Below are 20,994 nucleotides of genomic sequence, written 5' to 3' on the forward strand. Positions count from 1 at the left end.
CATCACAAGTAAGTGAATTATCACCTGTAGGCAAATATGCCCAAATGCTGTGAGCACTAAGTAGTGATTGCGCTTGACAGTCACAGTGGCAATAAGGACCATAAGGGCTGTAAGAAGCCCAGTGCCATTTTGCACCATAACACTTTCTGAAGGAAGTAATAAACTTGAGACTTTAACCTCTGAGATCAACTCAGTGTAAAAGTAACAGCTCCTAGCTACAAAGATGACTGGAAATTAATATTTCTTTCAGCCATAGGAAAACATCTCTGAAAATTCAATCTAAATTTTATTGTATAGGGTGCATGGTTACTAGGCAATGAGATTTACCAATACAAACCCTATTATGTGAATGTTAGGGCATTGGAAAGAAGAGCCTGAACCTTGGAATAGAGACATCTGGATGAATTTAGAAGCTGAATATCTTGAAACCTTAGAAACTCTCAGTATCGCTCTTGAAAATGAAAACTACCTGCCCTCCTATCTCCAAGGAAACTAACAATGTATTGGTTGACTCTTTGTAATAACTTCATTAATCCTTTATGTTAAATTCACTTTTCTAAATACTAAGATGATTTCTGTTTTTCTGAGTGGACCTTCACTAACATAATATTCTCCTATACATTTTTACTTTCTTTAAAATATGGTGAACTTTGATAATCATTATCCATTATCACTAAGTTTTAATTCTGTTTTTCTAAAAAACATAATAGATGAGAATATTTTTTTAAATTTCCATGTTTTTCAAGGCAGAGGTCATGTTATGATATAAATGCAGCTCACAGTGTACAAAATTCTGACTTCTTTTACATCTTTTCTTTCTTTCCCCCTTCAATTTGTAGTGATAGTTGCTATTGGCCAGGTCAATGACTTCAAACAAAACTTTAACAGTTTTCACCTACCCTAAACCTGCACCTTTTCTTGTTCTACCAGGTTTAACTTCTCATTTATCAAATTAGTTGCCAAATTATTTCAGCTCAGCAAAGATTTTAGAACTACTGGGTGTCAAATATGGTGCAAGACACAAACCAGAGGCAAACATTAAGCCTATGTAACCCTATCCATTCCTTCCACTCCACCTTAACAATTTCCTTACCAGGCTTTGTGCCTCATTTCTATTTTTTCATAAATATTATGTTTATTGGAAGTATTGGAAGTCATCTCTAGAAAGCCTATATAAAATTTATAACATAAAAGACATCAAATTAGACCAAGGTTGTGGTAAATGAAGTACCATATGCCCTATCTTACATGCCATGTGACTTGTTTTGATTTTATTATAGTAGTAGTTGATGGATGTAGAGTATTCAAATATGTAGAATTATGTAACACAACAGTTCATCTTCTTTCTAGAAGTATTCTATCTCTAGATTTAATGGTATAATATTTACAGCATCATGTCAAATATATCTATATACTTATTTCTCAGTATATCTATATAAGTTCTACATAATTCACTTTGGCTCAGAAATATATGCAATTCTATAATATAATATATGCATCATTGATGACTTCTGATGGCATTTCCAAGCTTCTTTTTTTGATAAAAGAGCTGAAAGAAATAAAAGTTTTGTGTTGATTTGTTGATAATGAAGAAAAAATGCCAGGCTGAACCTTATGTATTCAAAATCTTTTTTTCATGTAGCAAAATTTGGTGTCCTTAACATTAAAAGTGGACTTCCCTGGTGGCTCAGACGGTAAAGCATCTGTCTACGATGTGGGAGACCCGGGTTCAATCCCTGGTTTGGGAAGATCCCCTGGAGAAGGAAATGGCAATCCACTCCAGTACTATTGCCTGGAAAATCCCATGGACAGAGGAACCTGGTAGGCTACCATGGGGCTGCAAAAAGTGAGACACAATTGAGTGACTTCACTTTCACTTTAACATTAAAAATGGATTTCACATTACTATTTTATAATATTGGAGAAATAAGTAAAATTAAATAGGTGAACAGAGCAGAGCTGCCTGATACTCCTGCTGCTGCTGCTGCTGCTAAGTCACTTCAGTTGTGTTCGACTCCGTGCAAGCCCACAGACGGCAGCCCACCAGGCTCCCCCGTCCCTGGGATTCTCCAGGCAAGAACGCTGGAGTGGGTTGCCATTTCCTTCTCCAATGCCTGATACTCCTACCTCTGAGAAATTGAAATGTCCAACACCAGACCTTTTTTCATTTAGGAGACTTATTGGTTTTAGACATTGAAGGGAATATTTGTTAAATTATTTGCTGACCATCAAAGCTAAGCTAACAAAGGTTTCAGTGGTCACACAAAACTACAGTTGTGTTTTTCATATTTAGATCATAAAGGTCAGCAAATAACAACTAAAACAACAAACAACAACAAAGACAGTTCTGAAGAGGAAAGAGAATCTGGTTTCCAGAGTTGCCATAGTGTATTAGGTAAAATGTCCAGTTTTCAACAGCAATCAATATGAGATATACAAAGAAAGGAGAAATATGGCCAACGCTCAAAAAAATAAAAGCAGTCAACAGAAACCACCCCAGAAGAAACAGACATTGGATTTATTAGACAAGATAACTGATTTAAATAAATTCACATAACTAAATAAAACCACATCAAAAAAAAAAAAGAAAAATTATTTTTGTTTAGTATGAGTTGAGTTTAGTATGAGAATGATGTCTTGGCCACTACTTAACAAACAGACATTTTGAAAGTGAACCACACAGAAATTCCAGAATTGAAATTCAACAACAAAATGAAAAATTCAGTCAGTTCAGTTCAGTTGCTCAGCCCTGTCCAAATCTTTGCAACCACATGGGCTGCAGCATGCCAAGCTTCCCTGTCCATCACCAGCTCCCTGAGCTTGCTCAAACTCATGTTCAACAAATTGGTGATGACATGCAAGCATGGCATCCTCTATTGTCCCCTTTGCCTCCTATCTTCAATCTTTCCCAGCATTGGGGTTTTTTTCTAATGAGTTAGTTTTTTGCATCAGATGGCCAAAGGATTGGAGCTGAGCTTTCGCATCAGTCCTTCCAATGAATATTAATGGTTGATTTCCTTTAGGATTGACTGGCTTGATCTCCTTGCTGTTCAAGGGACTCTCAAGAGTCTTAAACACCACAGTTCAAAAGCATTAGTTCTTCAGCACTCAGCTTTCTTTGTGGTCCAACTCTCACATTCATACATGACTACTGGGAAAAAAATAGCACTGACTATACGGACCTTTGTTGGCAAAGTAATGTCTCTGCTTTTTAATATGCTGTCTAGGTTGGTCATAACTTTCCCTTCCAAGGAGCAAGTGTCTCTTAATTTCATGGCTGCAGTCATCCTGCGGTGATTTTGGAGCCCAAGAAAATAGAGTCTCTGTTTCCATTCTTTCCCCATCTATTTGCCATGAAGTGATGGGACCAGATGCCATGATCTTAGTTTTCTGAATGTTGAGTTTTAAGCCAGCATTTTCACTCTCCTTTTTCACTTCAATCAACAGGCTCTTTAGTTCCTCTTGGCTTCCTGCCATAAGGGTGGTATCATCTGTATCTGAGGTTATGATATTTCTCCCAGCAATGTTGATTCCAGCTTGTGCTTCATCCAGCCTGGCATTTCTCATGATGTACTCTGCATATAAGTTAAATAAGCCGGGTGACAATATACAGCCTTGATGTACTCTTTTCCCAATTTGGAACAAGTCCATTGTTCCATGTCCAGTTCTAACTGTTGCTCCTTGACCTGCATACAGATTTCTCAGGAAGCAGGTAAGGTTGTGGTATTCCCAGCTCTTTAAGAATTTCCACAGTTTGTTGTGATCTACACAGTCAAAGGCTTTGGCATAGTCAATAAAGTAGAAGTAGATGTTTTTCTGGAACTCTCTTGCTTTTTCTGTGATTCAACAGATGTTGGCTATTTGATCTCTGGTTCCTCTGCCTTTTCTAAATTCAGCTTGAACATCTGGAAGTTCTCAGTTCATGTACTGTTGAAGCCTGGTTTGGAGAATTTTAAGCAGTACTTTGCTAGTGTGTGAGATGAGTACAATTATGCAGTAGTTTGAATATTCTTTGGCATTGCCTTTCTTCAGGATTTGAATGAAAGCTGACCTTTTGCAGTCCTGTGACCACTGCTCAGTTTTCCAAATTTGCTGGCATATTGAGTGCAGCACTTCCACAGCATCATATTTTAGAATTTGAAAAAGCTCAACTGGAATTCCATCATCTCCACTAGCTTTGTTTATAGTGATGCTTTCTAAGGTATGCTTGACATTGCACTCCAGGATGTCTGGCTCTAAGTGAGTGTTCACACCATTGTGGTTATCTGGATCATGAAGATCTGTTTTCTACAGTTCTGTGTATTGTTGCCACCTCTTCTTAATATCTTCTGCTTCTGTTAGGTTCATACCATTTCTGTCCTCTACTGTGCTCATCTTTGCATGAAATGTTCCCTTGGTATCTCTAACTTTCTTGAAGAGATCTCTAGTCTTTCCCATTCTATTTTTTCCCTCTATTTCTTTGCACTGATCATTGAGGAAGGCTTTCTTATCTCTCCTTGATTTCCTCTGCATTCAGATCAGTATATCTTTCCTTTTTTCTTTTGCCTTTATCTTATGTTTTTTCTTGTTATTTGTAAGCCCTCTTTAAACAACCATTTTCCCTTTTTTATTTATTTTTCTAGGAGATGGTCTTGATCACTGCCTCCTGTACAATGTCACAAACTTCCATTCATAGTTCTTCAGGCACTCTATACATCAAATATTATCCCTTGAATGTATTTGTCTCTTCAACTGTATAATTGTAAGGAAGTAACAGGCAAATTTGGCCTTGGCATGCAAAATGAAGCAGGGCAAAGGCTAACAGTTTTGCCAAGAGAATGCACTGGTCATAGCAAACACCCTCTTCCAACAACAACCAGAGATGACTCTACACATGGACATTGCCCAATGGTTAATACTGAAATCAGATTGATTGTATTCTCTGCAGCCGAAGATGGAGAAGCTCTATACAGTCAGCAAAAACAAGACTTGGAGCTGAGTGTGGCTCAGATCCTAAACTTCTTATTGCAAAATTCAGGCTTAAACTGAAGAAAGTATGGGAATCCACTAGACCATTCAGATATGAGCTTAATCAAATTTATTTTCTCCCTTTGAAAATCTTACAGTTATTTGAAAGCACTTACCACTACCCCTTTAGTCTCCTCTCTATAGGATGATTTATTCCACACTGAGGTATCAACCTCATAATTCTTAAATGTCTGCTGTGGGAAATGCCCCACTGTGGAAAAATCTGCTGTTCACCTTTCTGTTCCTTGCTATATGGGTCAGCTTTGAATTTTGCAATGTTTTATTATAATCACTGCTTCCTTCGAGTTCTAAGTACAGAACACTGTCTTATGAGATGGCATAAAATGTCTGTCATGTATTTTTTATAAATGAGTTTTTATCTCCTCATTGTAATCAGGCCTAAGACCATTACTTTTATTATGGGAATCTAAAACTCCTAGTAGTTTAGCAGCTTATGTAACATTGATAGAGTCACTTAAAAACTGAGATATTGCTTACTCATTTGTATAGTGAATATGACAGCAGCTTTTAGAAAAGATGCTTAATAAACATTCATTATTGAACATTATTGTAGGCTAGGAAATGGAACCAAGATCTCCTAACTTCTAGAGCATAATTTTTTTCTACTCTGAGCCCTTTTCCCATCCACCCTTTCTTAGGTGCCTCCCTAGTTCCTAATCTCTGCCACTTTTCAAAGTAAAAGTTTTGTGGAACGAGGAGATTCTGAAAGGTCTCGTATCCAAGCACTTAATGAGCAACTGAACATTTGCAACATTCTGTGTTAACCACATCCACCCGCAAAGATTTTTATATAGAAACTCTTGATTGCCCTGTGTGGGTGGGGCTCATTGAGTCATATATTTAATTTCACCCTGAATAGGACTAGATGATTTTATGTCCAATTATCCATGATTGTTACAGAATAAAAAAGAGGATAATCAAATTTCATGCTTCACTAAGTAAATCAATGGCTGTGGAAGTGCAGCTTAATCCCTTTTCAAATGTTGTTAACAGTCTTCCACAAGTCATTGGACATCTAAGTGGGTGGTTTACCTCTGTAAAATCAGCAATGTATGACATTTACACCAAATTCAGAATACTCAGCCCTATGACAGGGGAAAGGTTGTTGGTGCTGGGAGGGGAGTAGCCAGATTTTGTAGCCAGACATCACATTCTCAGTATTCCATCTTCTTTCTCTAGTTTTAGACACTTGGGAAATGGAATATTTCCTGCCATAGCAGTAAGCAAAAGATGTCACAGTCATCAGCAACTGCAGCCACAGCCTATGGTGAGCTGGTGAGGACATCAGGAAGAAAAGAATACTTGCCATTTAGCAGCCATCAGATTGCAGCCACTCCCTGCAGTGAGGCTTGAGGAAACTCAGGTTATGGCAACACAGGATACTGGCCCCAGATTGCTGAGGTACATAACAAAGGAATGATTTCAGTGACTCCAGACACTTGCATCTTCCCATACACAGAAAAGCATTAAATTACTTAAATTGACATATCTGGTTTTCTTTAATTAACAGTAAACTCATTGGAAAAGACCCTGATACTGGGAGGGTTTGAGGGCAGGAGGAGAAGGGCATGACAGAGGATGAGATGGCTGGATGGCATCACCGACCTGATGGACATGAATTTGAGTAAACTCTGGAAGTTGGTGATGGACAGGGAGGCCTGGCTTGCTGCGATTCATGGGATCTCAAAGAGTCGGACAGTACTGAGCAACTGAACTGAACTGAACTGAACCAAATCTTATGAGTTCCCCTCTTGCCTCCTTAGAGCAGTTTTTTTCAGGGTTACTTGATGGACATGGGCTTGGGTGGACTCCGGGAGTTGGTGATGGACAGGGAGGCCTGGCGTGCTGAGGTTCATGGGGTCGCAGAGGGTCGGACACAACTGAGCGACTGAACTAAACTGATATACTGCCTCCTGGGCTTGAAGTTCTAAAAATTATCACCCATAGCACTCAGCTTTCAGTCTCACCACACTTGACCCTAAATTTTTAATATATCATTAACAGTGGTATGACTAAATATTGCATATGAAGATTCAGAATCAACGAGCAGAGGCTTACCTTCTCTTGCTTTGTTTTTGAGACAGTATTTTTTTTAAAGCCTCTGGAATTTCATGGATGAAAGTGTCTTAAGAGTGCATAGAAGCATAATTTTTTTAGATGGCTCATCTGCCTCATAATTACCTGATGTAACTGTAATACAGCAACAAATGTAACACCATATGTAAAAAATAAATAAATAAAAGAGGAGGTGAGGAAAAACAGAGGGAGAAAAGGGAAGGAAAGAGAAATATTTTAGACTTGCCATGAAAAAAAAAAAAAATCATAGTCTGGAGAGAACAACCCAGGAATCTGCCTTTGTAACATAAATCTCTGATGAAACTGATACACATAGAACTATGAAATTCCGGGGCAATTTAAACAGTAATTCAATAATTATGAGAACTTAAGAACTGATTGAGATTTAAGAAAATACACAGAGGAAACCCACTGTTGATATTGCTCCAGTAATACATCTTACCATGCATCAATGGCACTTCAAAGTTATTGAACCCACCTATTAGAAGGGTACCCTTTACTTAACCTCTTTATGTATAATAGAAGGAGATGCTAATGATTAAGTCATAAACTGGGTAGTACAGACAGTATGTGTCATATTGAATTCAGTTATGAAGATCTAAAAATAAACCAGGATAATCTAAAAAGGAAGGTGTTATGATTTTTGATACATTTAAAAATCTGGTCAAGATAATAAGAATAAACAAAATAAGGCAGGATTTACCATGTAGAGATGGACAATATGGAAGAATAGAGAGATGCTCCGATATGTTGTTTTAGGATGATAAACAAAGGAATGAATAAATGGGAATCAATAGACAAAAATATGTGTACTGTTTCCAAAAATACTCATGTCAAGAATACTTTCTTACTGCACCATAGTTGCCTGTAGCAATGCAAATGTCTGGATCCAGCTTGTGGAGTATCCAGTGTGCAACAAAGATTTTTGACCCAAAAGTCTCCTCCATCATAGTGGATCATTTCTACTTTGGACCCAAAGCAGTGGGAAAAAGACAGAACAGAATGAAGCCCTTGAGACAGTAATCAAAATCCCACTAAGCAAAGGACAAAGCTATAAAGCAGAACAGAGATGAAAGCAGAGATTCATCTGCCTCTGCTCATCTCTAGCTGGGAATCAGAGGGCCATTTTTGTGTAAAAAAAGATGTCCTTTTCATTATAGAGGACTGGAATGCAAAAGCAGGAACTCAAGAAACACCTGGAGTAACAGATAAATTTGGCCTTGGAATATGGAATGAAGCAGGGCAAAGGCTAATAGAGTTTTGCCAAGAGAATGCAATGATCATAGCAAACACCCTCTTCCAACAACACAAGAGAATACTCTACACATGGACATCACCAGATGGTCAACACCAAAATCAGATTGATTATATTCTTTTTAGCCAAAGATGGAGAAGCTCTATACAGTCAGCAAAAACAAGACCAGTAGCTGACTATGGCTCAGATCATGAACTCCTTATTGCCAAATTCAGACTTAAAGTGAAGAAAGTAGGGAAAACCACTAGACCATTCAGGTATGACCTAAATCAAATCCTTTATGATTATACAGTGGAAGTGAGAAAAAGATTTAAGGGACTAGGTCTGATAGATAGACTGCCCGAAGAACTATGGATGGAGGTTCATGACATTGTACAGGAGGCAGAGATCAAGACCATCCCCATGGAAAAGAAATGGAAAAAAGCTAAATGGCTGTCTGGGGAGGCCTTGCGAATATCTGTGAAGGGAAGAGAAGTGAAAAGCAAAGGAGAAAAAGAAAGATATAAGCATCTGAATACAGAGTTCCAAAGAATAGCAAGGAGAGATAAGAAAGCCTTCCTCCTTGATCAATGCAAAGAAACAGAGGAAAACAACAGAATGGGAAAGAATAGAGATCACTTCAAGAAAGTTAGAGATACCAAGGGAACATTTCATGTAAAGATGGACTTGATATAGGACAGAAAAGGTATGGACCTAACAGAAGCAGAGGATATTAAGAAGAGGTGGAAAGAATGCACAGAAAACCTGTACAAAAGAGATATTCAAAACCAAGGTAATCACGATGGTGTGATCACTCACCTAGAGCCAAACATCCTGGAATATGAAGTCAAGTGGGCCTTAGAAAGCACCACTATGAACAAAGCTAGTGCAGGTGATGGAATTCCAGTTGAGCTATTTTAAATCCTGAAAGATGATGCTGTGAAAGTGCCACACTCAATATGCCAGCAAATTTGGAAAACTCAGCAGTGGCCACAGGACTGGAAAAGGTCAGTTTTCATTCCAAGCCCAAAGAAAGGCAATGCCAAAGAATGCTCAAACTACTGCACAATTGCACTCATCTCATATGCTAGTAAAGTAATGCTCAAAATTCTCCAAGCCAGACCTCAGCAATATGTGAATCGTGAACTTCCTGATGTTCAAGCTGGTTTTAAAAAAGGCAGAGGAACCAGAGATCAAATTGCCAACATCTGCTGGATCATGGAAAAAGCAAGAGAGTTACAGAAAAACATCTATTTCTGTGTTATTGACTATGATAAAGCCTTTGACTGTGTGGATCACAATAAACTGTGGAAAATTCTGAAACAGATGGGAATACCAGACCACCTGACCTGCCTCTTGAGAAACTTATATGCAGGTCAGGAAGCAATAGTTAGAACCGGACATGGAACAACAGACTGGATCCTAATAGGAAAAGGAGTACATCAAGGCTGTATATTGTCACCCTGCTTATTTAACGTATATGCAGAGTACATCATGAGAAACACTGGGCTGGAAGAAGCACAAGCTGGAATCAAGATTGCCGGGAGAAATATCAATAACCTCAAATGCAGATGACACCACCCTTATGGCAGAAAGTGAAGAGGAACTAAAAAGCCTCTTGATGAAAGTGAAAGAGGAGAATGAAAAACTTGGTTCAAAGCTCAACATTCAGAAAATTAAGATCATGGCATCCAGTCCCATCACTTCATGGCAGATAGATGGGGAAAGAATGGAATCAGTGTCAGACTATATTTGGGGGGGGGGGGTCCAAAATCATTGCAGATGATGATTGCAGCCATGATACTAAAAGACGCTTACTCCTTGGAAGGAAATTTATGACCAACTTAGATAGCATATTGAAAAGCAGTGACATTACTTTGCCAACAAATGTCCCTCTAGTCAAGGCTATGGTTTTTCCAGTAGTCATGTGTAGATATGAGAGGTGGACTGTGAAGAAAGCTGAGTGCTGAAGAATTGATGCTTTTGAACTGTGATGTTGGAGAAGACTCTTGAGAGTCTCTTGGACTGCAAGGAGATCCAACCAGTCCATTCTGAAGGAGATCATTCTGAAGGTGTTCTTTGGAAGGAATGATGCTAAAGTTGAAACTCCAGTATTTTAGCCACCTCATGCGAAGTGTTGACTCATTGGAAAAGACTCTGATGCTGGGAGGGATTGGGGGCAGGAGGAGAAGGGGACGACAGAGGATGAGATGGCTGGATGGCATCACCGACTCGATGGACATGAGTTTGAGAGAACTCTCAGAGTTGGTGATGGACAAGGAAGCCTGGCATGCTGCAATTCATGGGGTCACAAAGAGTCCGACACGGCTGAGCAACTGAACTGAACTGAACAGAACTGATATATGTAAAAGAAGATTAACACACAATAATTAACACAATAAAATGCTGTTAAAACAAGAATTGGAAAAGTCATCCATTTTAATAAACTCTAAAATACAGAATTATATAATTTCTCAGGATTTTGTTGCCAAATTCTAAATAGTTTGGAAACAGTATACAAGATTAATACATTTTCTTCTTTTTTTTTAATTTTATAAAATCAGAAAAAAAAAAGTTTTTGCTATTTTATTTTTCATCTCCTAATTAAGGTAGTACCATTATTAACAGAGACTTCCCAGGTGGTACTAATGATAAAGAACCCACCTGACAATGCAGGAGATGAAAGAGATGTGGGTTTGATCCCTGAGTCAGGAAGATCCCTTCGAGGAGGTCATGGCAATCTGCTCAAATATTCTTGCCCAGAGAACTGGACAGAGAAGCCTGTCAGGCTATAGACCATAGGGTAACACAGAGTTGGACATGACTGAAGTGACTTCACACACTCAAACACATTATTCACAGAGTTCTGGAAATGTCAGTGGTGCTTGAGGCACTGATGTATAGGTAGAATCTACACATGTTGGTTCATCTCCTAAGGAAACTGCTTGAATTCTTAGCTGTATATATGCATGGTGATTAACCATCAAAAGTGCTTCCTCAACAATCTGCCTCCTGAGAAACATATATACAGGTCAAGAAGCAACAGAACCAGACAAGGTACAACAGACTGGTCCAAAATTGGGAAAGGAGTATGTAAATGCTCTATATTGTCACTTTGCTTATTTAACTTGTACGCAGAGTTCAATTCAGTTCAGTTCAGTTCAGTCTCTCAGTCGTGTCGGACTCTTTGTGACCCCAAGAATCGCAGCACGCCAGGCCTCCCTGTCCATCACCATCTCCCAGAGTTCACTCAGACCCACGCCCATCGAGTCCGTGATGCCATCCAGCCATCTCATCCTTGGTTGTCCCCTTCTCCTCCTGCCCTCAATCCCTACCATCATCAGAGTCTTTTCCAATGAGTCAACTCTTCGCATGAGGTGGCCAAAGTACCAGAGCTTCAGCTTTAGCATCATTCCTTCCAAAGAAATCCCAGGGCTGATCTCCTTTAGAATGGACTGTTTGGATCTCCTTGCAGTCCAAGGGACTCTCAAGAGTCTTCCCAACATCACAGTTCAAAAGCATCAATCCTCTGGCGCTCAGCTTTCTTCACAGTCTAACTCTCACATCCATACATGACCACAGGAAAAACCATAGCCTTGACTAGATGGACCTTAGTTGGTAAAGTAATGTCTCTGCTTTTGAATATGCTATCTAGGTTGGTCATAACTTTTCTTCCAAGGAGTAAGCGTCTTTTAGTATCATGGTTGCAGTCACCATCTGAAGTGATTTGGGAGCCCAAAAACATAAAGTCTGACACTGTTTCCACTGTTTCCCCATCTATTTCCCATGAAGTGATGGGACCAGATGCTATGATCTTAGTTTTCTGAATGTTGAGCTTTAAGCCAACTTACTTGCTCTCCTCTTTCACTTTCATCAAGAGGCTTTTTAGTTCCTCTTCACTTTCTGTCTTAAGGGTGGTGTCATCTGCATATCTGAGGTTCTTGATATTTCTCCCATAAATCTTGATTCCAGCTTGTGTTTCTTCCAGTTCAGCATTTCTCATGATGTACTCTGCATATAAGTTAAAGAAGCAGGGTGACAGTATATAGCCTTGATGTACTCCTTTTTCTATTTGGAATCAGTCTGTTGTTCCATGTCCAGTTCTAACTGTTGCTTCCTGACCTGCATACAGATTTCTCAAGAGGCAGGTTAGGTGGTCTGGTATTCCTATCTCTTTCATAATTTTCCACAATTTATTTTGATCCACACAGTCAAAGGCTTTGGCTTGGTCAATAAAGCAGAAATAGATGTTTTTCTGGAACTTTCTTGCTTTTTCCATGATCCAGTGAATGTTGACAATTTGAACTTTGGTTCCTCTGCCTTTTCTAAAACCAGCTTGAACATCAGGGAGTTCACAGTTCACATATTGCTGAAGCCTGGTTGGAGAATTTTGAGCATTACTTTACTAGCATGTGAGATGAGTGCAATTGTGCGGTAGTTTGAGCATTCTTTTGCATTGCCATGCCTGCGAGGCAACCCAAGATGGGCAGGTTATGGTGGAGAGGTCTGACAGAATGTGGTCCACTGGAGAAGGGAATGGCAAGCCACTTCAGTATTCTTGCCTTGAGAACCCCATGAACAGTATGAAAAGCCAAAATGATAGGATACCAAAAGAGGAACTCCCCAGGTCATTAGGTGCCCAATATGCTATTGGAGATCAGTGACTACAGAGATCAATAATTTCAGAACGAATGAAGGGATGGAGCCAATGGAAAAACAATACCCAGTTCTGGATGTGACTGGTGATAGAAGCAAGATCTGATGCTGTAAAGAGCAATATTGCATAGGAACCTGGAATGTCAGGTCCATGAATCAAGGCAAATTGGAAGTGGTAAAACAAGAGATGGCAAGGATGAACATCGACATTCTAGGAATCAGCGAACTAAAATGGACTGGAATGGGTGAATTTAACACAGATGACCATTACATCTACTACTGTGGGTGGGAATCCCTCAGAAGAAATGGAGTAGCCATCATGGTCAACAAAAGAGTCCAAAATGCAGTACTTGGATGCAATCTCAAAAACGACAGAATGATCACTGTTCATCTCCAAGGCAAACCATTCAATATCACAGTTATCCAAGTCTATGCCTCAACCAGTAGCAGTGAAGAAGCTGAAGTTGAATGGTTTTATGAAGACCTTCAAAACCTTGTAGAACTAACACCCAAAAAAGATGTCCTTTTCATTATAGGGGACTGGAATGCAAAAGTAGGAAGTCAAGAAACACCTGGAGTAACAGGCAAATTTGGCCTTGGAATGTGGAATGAAGCAGGGCAAAGCCTAATAGAGTTTTGCCAACAAAATGCACTGGTCATAGCAAATACCCTCTTCCAACAACACAAGAGAATACTCTACACATGGACATCACCAGATGGTCAACACGAAATCAGATTCATTATATTCTTTGCAGCCAAAGATGGAGAAGCTCTATACAGCGAACAAAAACAAGACCAGGAGCTGACTGTGGCTCAGATCATGAACTTCTTATTACCAAATTCAGACTCAAATTGAAAAAAAGTAGGGAAAACTGTTAGGCCATTCAGGTATGACCTAATCAAATCCCTTATGATTATACAGTGGAAGTGAGAAATAGATTTAAGGGCCTAGATCTGATAGATAGAGTGCCTGATGAACTATGGAATGAGGTTCATGACACAGTACAGGAGACAGGGATCAAGACCATCCCCATGGAATAGAAATGCAAAAAAGCAAAATGGCTGTCTGGAGAGGCCTTACAAAGAGCTGTGAAAAGAAGAGAGGTGAAAAGCAAAGGAGAAAAGGAAAGATATAAGCATCTGAATGCAGAGTACCAAAGAATAGCAAGAAGAGATAAGAAAGCCTTCTTCATCGATCAATGCAAAGAAATAGGGGAAAACAACAGAATGGGAAAGACTAGAGATCTCTTCAAGAAAATTAGAGATACCAAGGAAACATTTCATGCAAAGATGGGCTCGATAAAGGACAGAAATGGTCTGGACCTAACAGAAGCAGAAGATATTAACAAGAGGTGGCAAGAATACACGAAGAACTGTACAAAAAAGATCTTCACGACCCAGATAATCATGATGATGTGATCACTAATCTAGGGCCAAACATCTTGGAATGTGAAGTCAAGTGGGCCTTAGAAAGCATCCCTACGAACAAAGCTAGTGGAGGTGATGGAATTCCAGTTGAGCTGTATGCAGAGTACATCATGTGAAATACCAAGCTGGTTGAATCAGAAGCTGGTATCAAGATTGCCGGGAGAAATATCAAGAACCTCAGATATGCAGATGATACCACCCTAAATGTCAGGAAGCAAATAGGAGCTAAAGAGCCCTTGGATAAGGGTGAAAAAAGAGAGTGAAAAAGCTAGCTTAATGCTCAACATTCAAAAAAAGAAGATCACAGCATCCAGTCCCATCACTTCACAGAAGATGGGGGAAAAAAAATGGAAACAATGCCAGACTTTATTTTCTTGAACTCCAAAATGAATCACTGAGGATGGTGACTGCAGCCATGAGATAAAAAGATGCTTCCTCCTTGGAAGAGAAGCTATGACAAACTTATCATATTAAAAAGCAGAGACATAATTTTGGTGACAAAGGTTCATATAGTCAAAGTTAAGATTTTCCCAGTTCACAGGTATGGATGTGAGCTGAGCATTGAAGAATTGATGCTTTTTTTTTTTTTACTTATAGATATTAACTTTATTTATTTATTTTTCTACCACCTATTTTATTTATTTATTTTTAAATTTTACTTTATTTTACTTTAAATACTGTATTGGTTTTGCCATACAAATTGGAAGTTAATTACTTTACAATATTGTATTGGTTTTGCCATACATCAACATGTATCTGCCACAGGTGATCCTTTTAAATAGTGTGTTGGAGAGGACTCTTGAGAGTCCCTTAGACAGCAAGGAGATCAAACTAGTCAATCCTAAAGGAAACCAACCAGAAATTTTTATTGGAAGGACTGATGCTGAAGCTGATGTTCCAATACTTTGGCCACCTGATGTGAAAAGTTGACTCATTGGAAAAGACTCTGATGCTGGGAAAGATTGAAGGCAGAAGGAGAACTGGGGGATAGACCATGAAATGGTTGGATGGCATCACTGACTCAATGGACATGAGTTTGAGAAAACTCTGGGACATAGTCAATGACAAGGAAGCCTGGCATGCTGAGTCCATGGGGTCACAAAGAGTCAGACGCAATCTAGTAACTGAACAACTTAAGAAATATTCAAGATTGTAGGAAACAAAGGAGATAATATTTTTGATCATGACTACTTAGTAGGAAAGGTTACTGATATACATTATTTAAAAATCCACAACAATGTTACTGTAAGGATGACAGTGAGGCTGAGAAAAGTTGAATGACTTTTAAATATCACAGGCTTATTACTCATAGAACTAATTGTTACTCAGATCTGCCTTACTCCAAATTATTTTAAAATTATATCATATATTTACAAACTGAAGTGACTTAGCAGCAGCATAATACAAGGGAAATAATTAATCATTTATATGATATGGAAAAAGGTCATAAAGGAAATCATTCAAACATTGTTCAAATTTGTGTAGCCAATACGTGACATGGGACCTGGCATAAGCTGAGAATTAATACACACTTGGTGAGTGAATGTCCCTGCTTAGAGTAACAGAAGAAAGAAATGTTTAGAAAAGCCTCATGAAAAAAGTAGAATTTGAGCTTGGTTTTAAAGAATGAAAAGTGAAAGTGTTAGTCACTCAGTCATGTGAGACTCTTCGGTCAGGCTCCTCAGTCCATGAAATTCTCCAGGCTAGAATACTGGAGTGGGTAGCCATTCCTTTCTCCAGGGGATCTTTGTGACTCAGGGGTAGAATCTGGGTCTCCTGTATTGCAGGCAGATTGTTTACCGTATGAGCCACCAGAGAACAGACACAAATCAAGAGCTAAGAGGATAGAAGTGACTTCATGGAATATGGACCAAAATGAATAAAAGGTACTGAGATGGGAAATTGCCGATTGAGTTTAAAGAAGAGTGTATAATCAAATTTGAATGAATCAAATGTGTACAAAGGGGTAGTGTAAACAAAGTCCTTCAGTTCAGTTCAGTTCACTCAGTCGTGTCTGACTCTTTGTGACCCATGGACTGCAGCATGGCAAGCTTCCCTGTCCATCACCATCTCCTGGAGCCTACTCAAATTCATGTCCATAGAGTAGGCGTTGCCATCCAACCATCTCATTCTCTGTCTTCCCCTTTTCCTCCTGCCTCCTATCTTTCCCAGCATCAGGGTCTTTTCCAATGAGTCCTTAAAGGGACAGAAATCTGATGTTGAAGTATCAGACATTTGCCTCTATTTGCATAAATAAGGTGATAAGTATTTTTTGAACAAAATATATTACTCAAAATGAGATCACTCCCTCCATAACAGACTTGAGAATTTGTTGGTGGAAGTAGAGTCTTCACTTGAATTGATATGGAAAGCATAATATTTCTCTGAAGATTATGACTTTTTCTTCAAAAACTAAGATGGGGGGTTATATTGTGTTTTGTCATATAGTAAATCAATATATAAGCATCTGATATATTCATGTTTCCCTTAATATAACACAGTCCCAGAACATTATTAAATCATATGTATCCATCAAGACAGATCATATTTATGCTATGTCTTAATGTATCCCATGGCAGACTACTGCAGAGCACAAGGGCAACAATAAGTGAAATCTTATTAGATATTTACTTGTTTCTATATGGGTGTACTGTGTGTGTGTTTGTGTGTGTGTATATATATATATATATACACTTGGAATGTGAAATCAAGAAAGCCTTAGGAAGCATCACTATGAACAAAGCTAGTGGAGGTGATGGAATTCCATTTGAGCTTTTTCAAAACCTAAAATGTGATGCTGTGAAAGTGCTGCACTCAATATGCCAGCACATTTGGAAAACTCGGCAGTGGTCACAGGACTGGAAAAGGTCAGTTTTCATTCAAATCAAAAAGAAGGGAAATGCCAAAGAAAGTTAAAACTACCACACAATTGCATTCATCTCACACACTAGCAAAGTAATGCTCAACATTCCCAAAGCCAGGCTTCAACAGTACATGAATTGTGAACTTTCCTATATTCAAGCTGCATTTAGTAAAATCAGAGGAACCAGAGATCAAATTGCCAACATCCGTTGGATCATTGAAAAAGCAAGAGAATTCCAGAAAAAAATATCTATTTCTGCTTTATTGATTATGCCAAAGCCTTTAACTCTGTGGTTCACAACAAACTGGAAAATTCTTAAAGAAATGGGAATATCAGACCACCTTACCTGACTCCTGAGGAATCTGTATGCAGGTCAAGAAGAAACAGTTAGAACTGGACATGGAACAACAGACTGGTTCCAAAATGGGAAAGGAGTACATCAAGGCTGTATATTATCACCCTGTTTATTTAACTTATATGCAGAGTACATCATGAGAAATTCCAGGCTGTATGAAGCACATGCTGGAATCAAGATTGCTGGGAGAAATATCAATAACTTCAGATACACAGATGACACCACCCTTATGGCAGGAAGCCAAGAGGAACTACAAAGCCTCTCAATGAAACTGAAAGAGGAGACCAAAAACGTTGGCTTAAAGCTCAACATTTAAAAAAATAAGATCATGGCATCCGGACCCATCACTCAGAGGGAAAAAAAAAAAAAAAAGGCAAAATGATAGACTGTTTGTGGCACAGAAAAAAAGGTAAGGTATAATTTGTATAAGTTTAGAAAAGGGAACAAACATCTCATCATCTCATGAAATGCTTACAATCTGTCTGGGCCTGTGTCTTTCTGTCTCTCTCCCTATCTCTGTCTATAGGTACATACACACACACACACACACACACACACACACACACACACACACACACATTAGACAAGGCCAGTGTTTTATCTCCAGTCTTTTTTGTTATTGTTGTTGAAGCAGAAAAACTAAATAAATCATCCCAGATCATAAAACTATAAAACTAAACACTGAATCAGGATTAAAATCTCATCACCTGATCATTAATTTATTATTCCAAATTTCCTCTGAAAAAAAGAGGAGGTGTAAAAAAAAAGTAAGGAAAACACAACGCATTAAGCAGACAAATGCTAATGCTTGCATCTCAGAATATAGTAATGAACAAATTATTCTGGCCTACATCCAATTACAAATTTGAAACAGAGAGCAATATTTGAGTTATGAATCAGACAGCTCTGTTAATATAGAGACAATTTAAACCTTAAAACAATGTTACTACCCCTTAAGTAATCCTCTTCCCTTTTTTCCTCTATATTACCCCACGTTGCATCTTGGAGGGGTATTTACATATTCCATAAATATATCAATATATTTCTACAGAGAGAATGATGTGACTCAGGCCCACGTGTTACCACATAAATCCAGCTCTGGAGCCCTTGTGTAGCTTTTTCCATATTTTCATCATTTTTAATTTGCTCAATCATTTGATCCTTTAAACAATAAATACTTTGCATAAAAGAAATTAGATACATATAATGTAGTGTAAATACAAACAAGTTATGTATAGTGAAGTGGAACATGTTGCTATGTGAGCATAAGGAAAGATGAATGTGACTCTACAACATACATCCACATTCTCTGTATCTTGACTTCTGCTTTTTTCATTTTTACTGAAATTTTCTGTCATTGGAAATAATCATGACTTTGCCTATCAGTCTTTATTGCTCTGTCGTCAAATGTTAATCTTTTAATATTTAAATGGTGTGGTGGAAGGCACTTGGTGCTACAATAGTCTTCTTGTGTTTACTCTTTAAGAATTTTTAATATTTTCTACATACTCTAAAAGTAAACATTTAGGGGAAAAATCACAGCTATAAGATTGATATGGAAATTAAATAAGATATTGCACAAAAATAGAGTGACCAACTAAGAATGAATAAAAACAATCATAAGCCTGCTTGTGAGGGAGCAAATTAAGTAGCTAATGAGCAATGCCCAGTGGTTCTCCCTTCCCATCTCAATGACTTTTAGCTCCCCTAAATGTTGGAGACCCTAGAGCAGAGTGGTGCAGACTTGTCACGTCAGACTGCCTGGAGTTGAATTCCAGCTTCACTAGTTACTACCTGCATAATCATCAACACTTTAACTCTTCTAAGCCTCAGATTTCTTATAGGTTAAGTGGGTTATAGTAATTATACCTAGTTCATGCTGTGAATACTTAAAAAAAGAGAGATCATGTTTAAAGTATTCAGAATACTGATTGCTAAATAAAATGGGCTTAGGCAATTTTGAATAGTGTTACCAAGCTAGTGACTTCCAGAAATGTCTGAATATATCTCTCCAGGAAGCCAAGGGTCAATTATTCATGTAGTAAATGCCAGCATGGTGACAACAGGCTCTATATTTCATGATATTATTTCTACAACTGGTTTTATACTGAACTATTGCCCATCCAGCAGTGTCTTTCAAAATAGGTAGAAATTAAACATTAAAGATGCTGCTACACTAACTCATGACAAACTAAGATCAATAAGTCCCAAAACTATTTCTGAGTTCTGGAATGTCCTTAGAATACTTCTCAACACAGTGATGACTGTATTAGTTTATTGTTGCTGCTCTAAAAAATTAGCACAAAATCGTTGGCTTAAAGGAACAATTTTTTTCTCTTATTGTTCTGTAGACAAGAAGTTCAGATTTTGGTGGGTTGAAATCAAGGTATCAGCAGAGCTGATACCTCTGGAGAGTCCTCTGGAGAATTTGTTCCTTGCCTCTTTCAGCTTCTACTGGCTGATGACATCCCTTGGTTGTGTTCCCATCACTCTTGCTTCCATTGACCTGTCTCCTACTTCCTCTTCTGTAGTCAAATGTCTCTGTATCCCTGCTTTAAGGATACTTGTGATTATATTTAGTTCTCATCCAGATAATTCATGATAATCTCTCCATCTCAAAACCCATCATTTATTCCCACTTGCAAAGTGTGTTTTGACATTTAACACTGGAAGATGTTCCAGAAAATAGAATATGAATATCTTTGGGGCTATTGTTAAGCCTACCACAACCATAATTAGTTGATAAGAACCAGCATATGAGACTCAGAAATATGGACTTGATGAAGTCAAGATGACAAATTTGGGTAAAAAGAAAACAAAGAATGACTGATGTCCCCGATAGCACCTGCTATGGTTGCTCCTGTTGTGAACACTCATCTTTATTATCCCAGCAAGATGATTTGCAAGAACATAAAGTTAACTCATTTTCAAAATTTGTCAATGTAAAGGCTTGGATAATAAAATACTTAGATTCACACAGGTCCTGAAGTAAAACTGACAGGAGGATTTATCTTACAAATGAGTGGTGGAAGAAAGAATGCAAAGAGTGAGAGATGTCATCTTTCTTTAAAATATGGAGAAATGTTGCCGCATTTATTCAACAATTTATGGGGTGCTTAATAAACACTCAATGTACTAATTGTGGAACAAAAATGATCACATTATATTTTAGGTAACTTGATTGGATAAGGCTTTTGATTTGAAAACAAGGAGAAGAGAAAATACCTTGCCCTTAAATTAAAAATTTACTATTTAGGTGTGAAGTTACAGTATAAGTGATGGAAATGTCTATAATCCTGTGTCATAATTAAATGTGGAATAAAAGTACTGGGTGACTTTTTGATAATGAGACTC

The sequence above is a fragment of the Capra hircus genome, chromosome 26 (assembly GCF_001704415.2).
Source record: "Capra hircus breed San Clemente chromosome 26, ASM170441v1, whole genome shotgun sequence".
NCBI lineage: Eukaryota > Metazoa > Chordata > Mammalia > Artiodactyla > Bovidae > Capra > Capra hircus.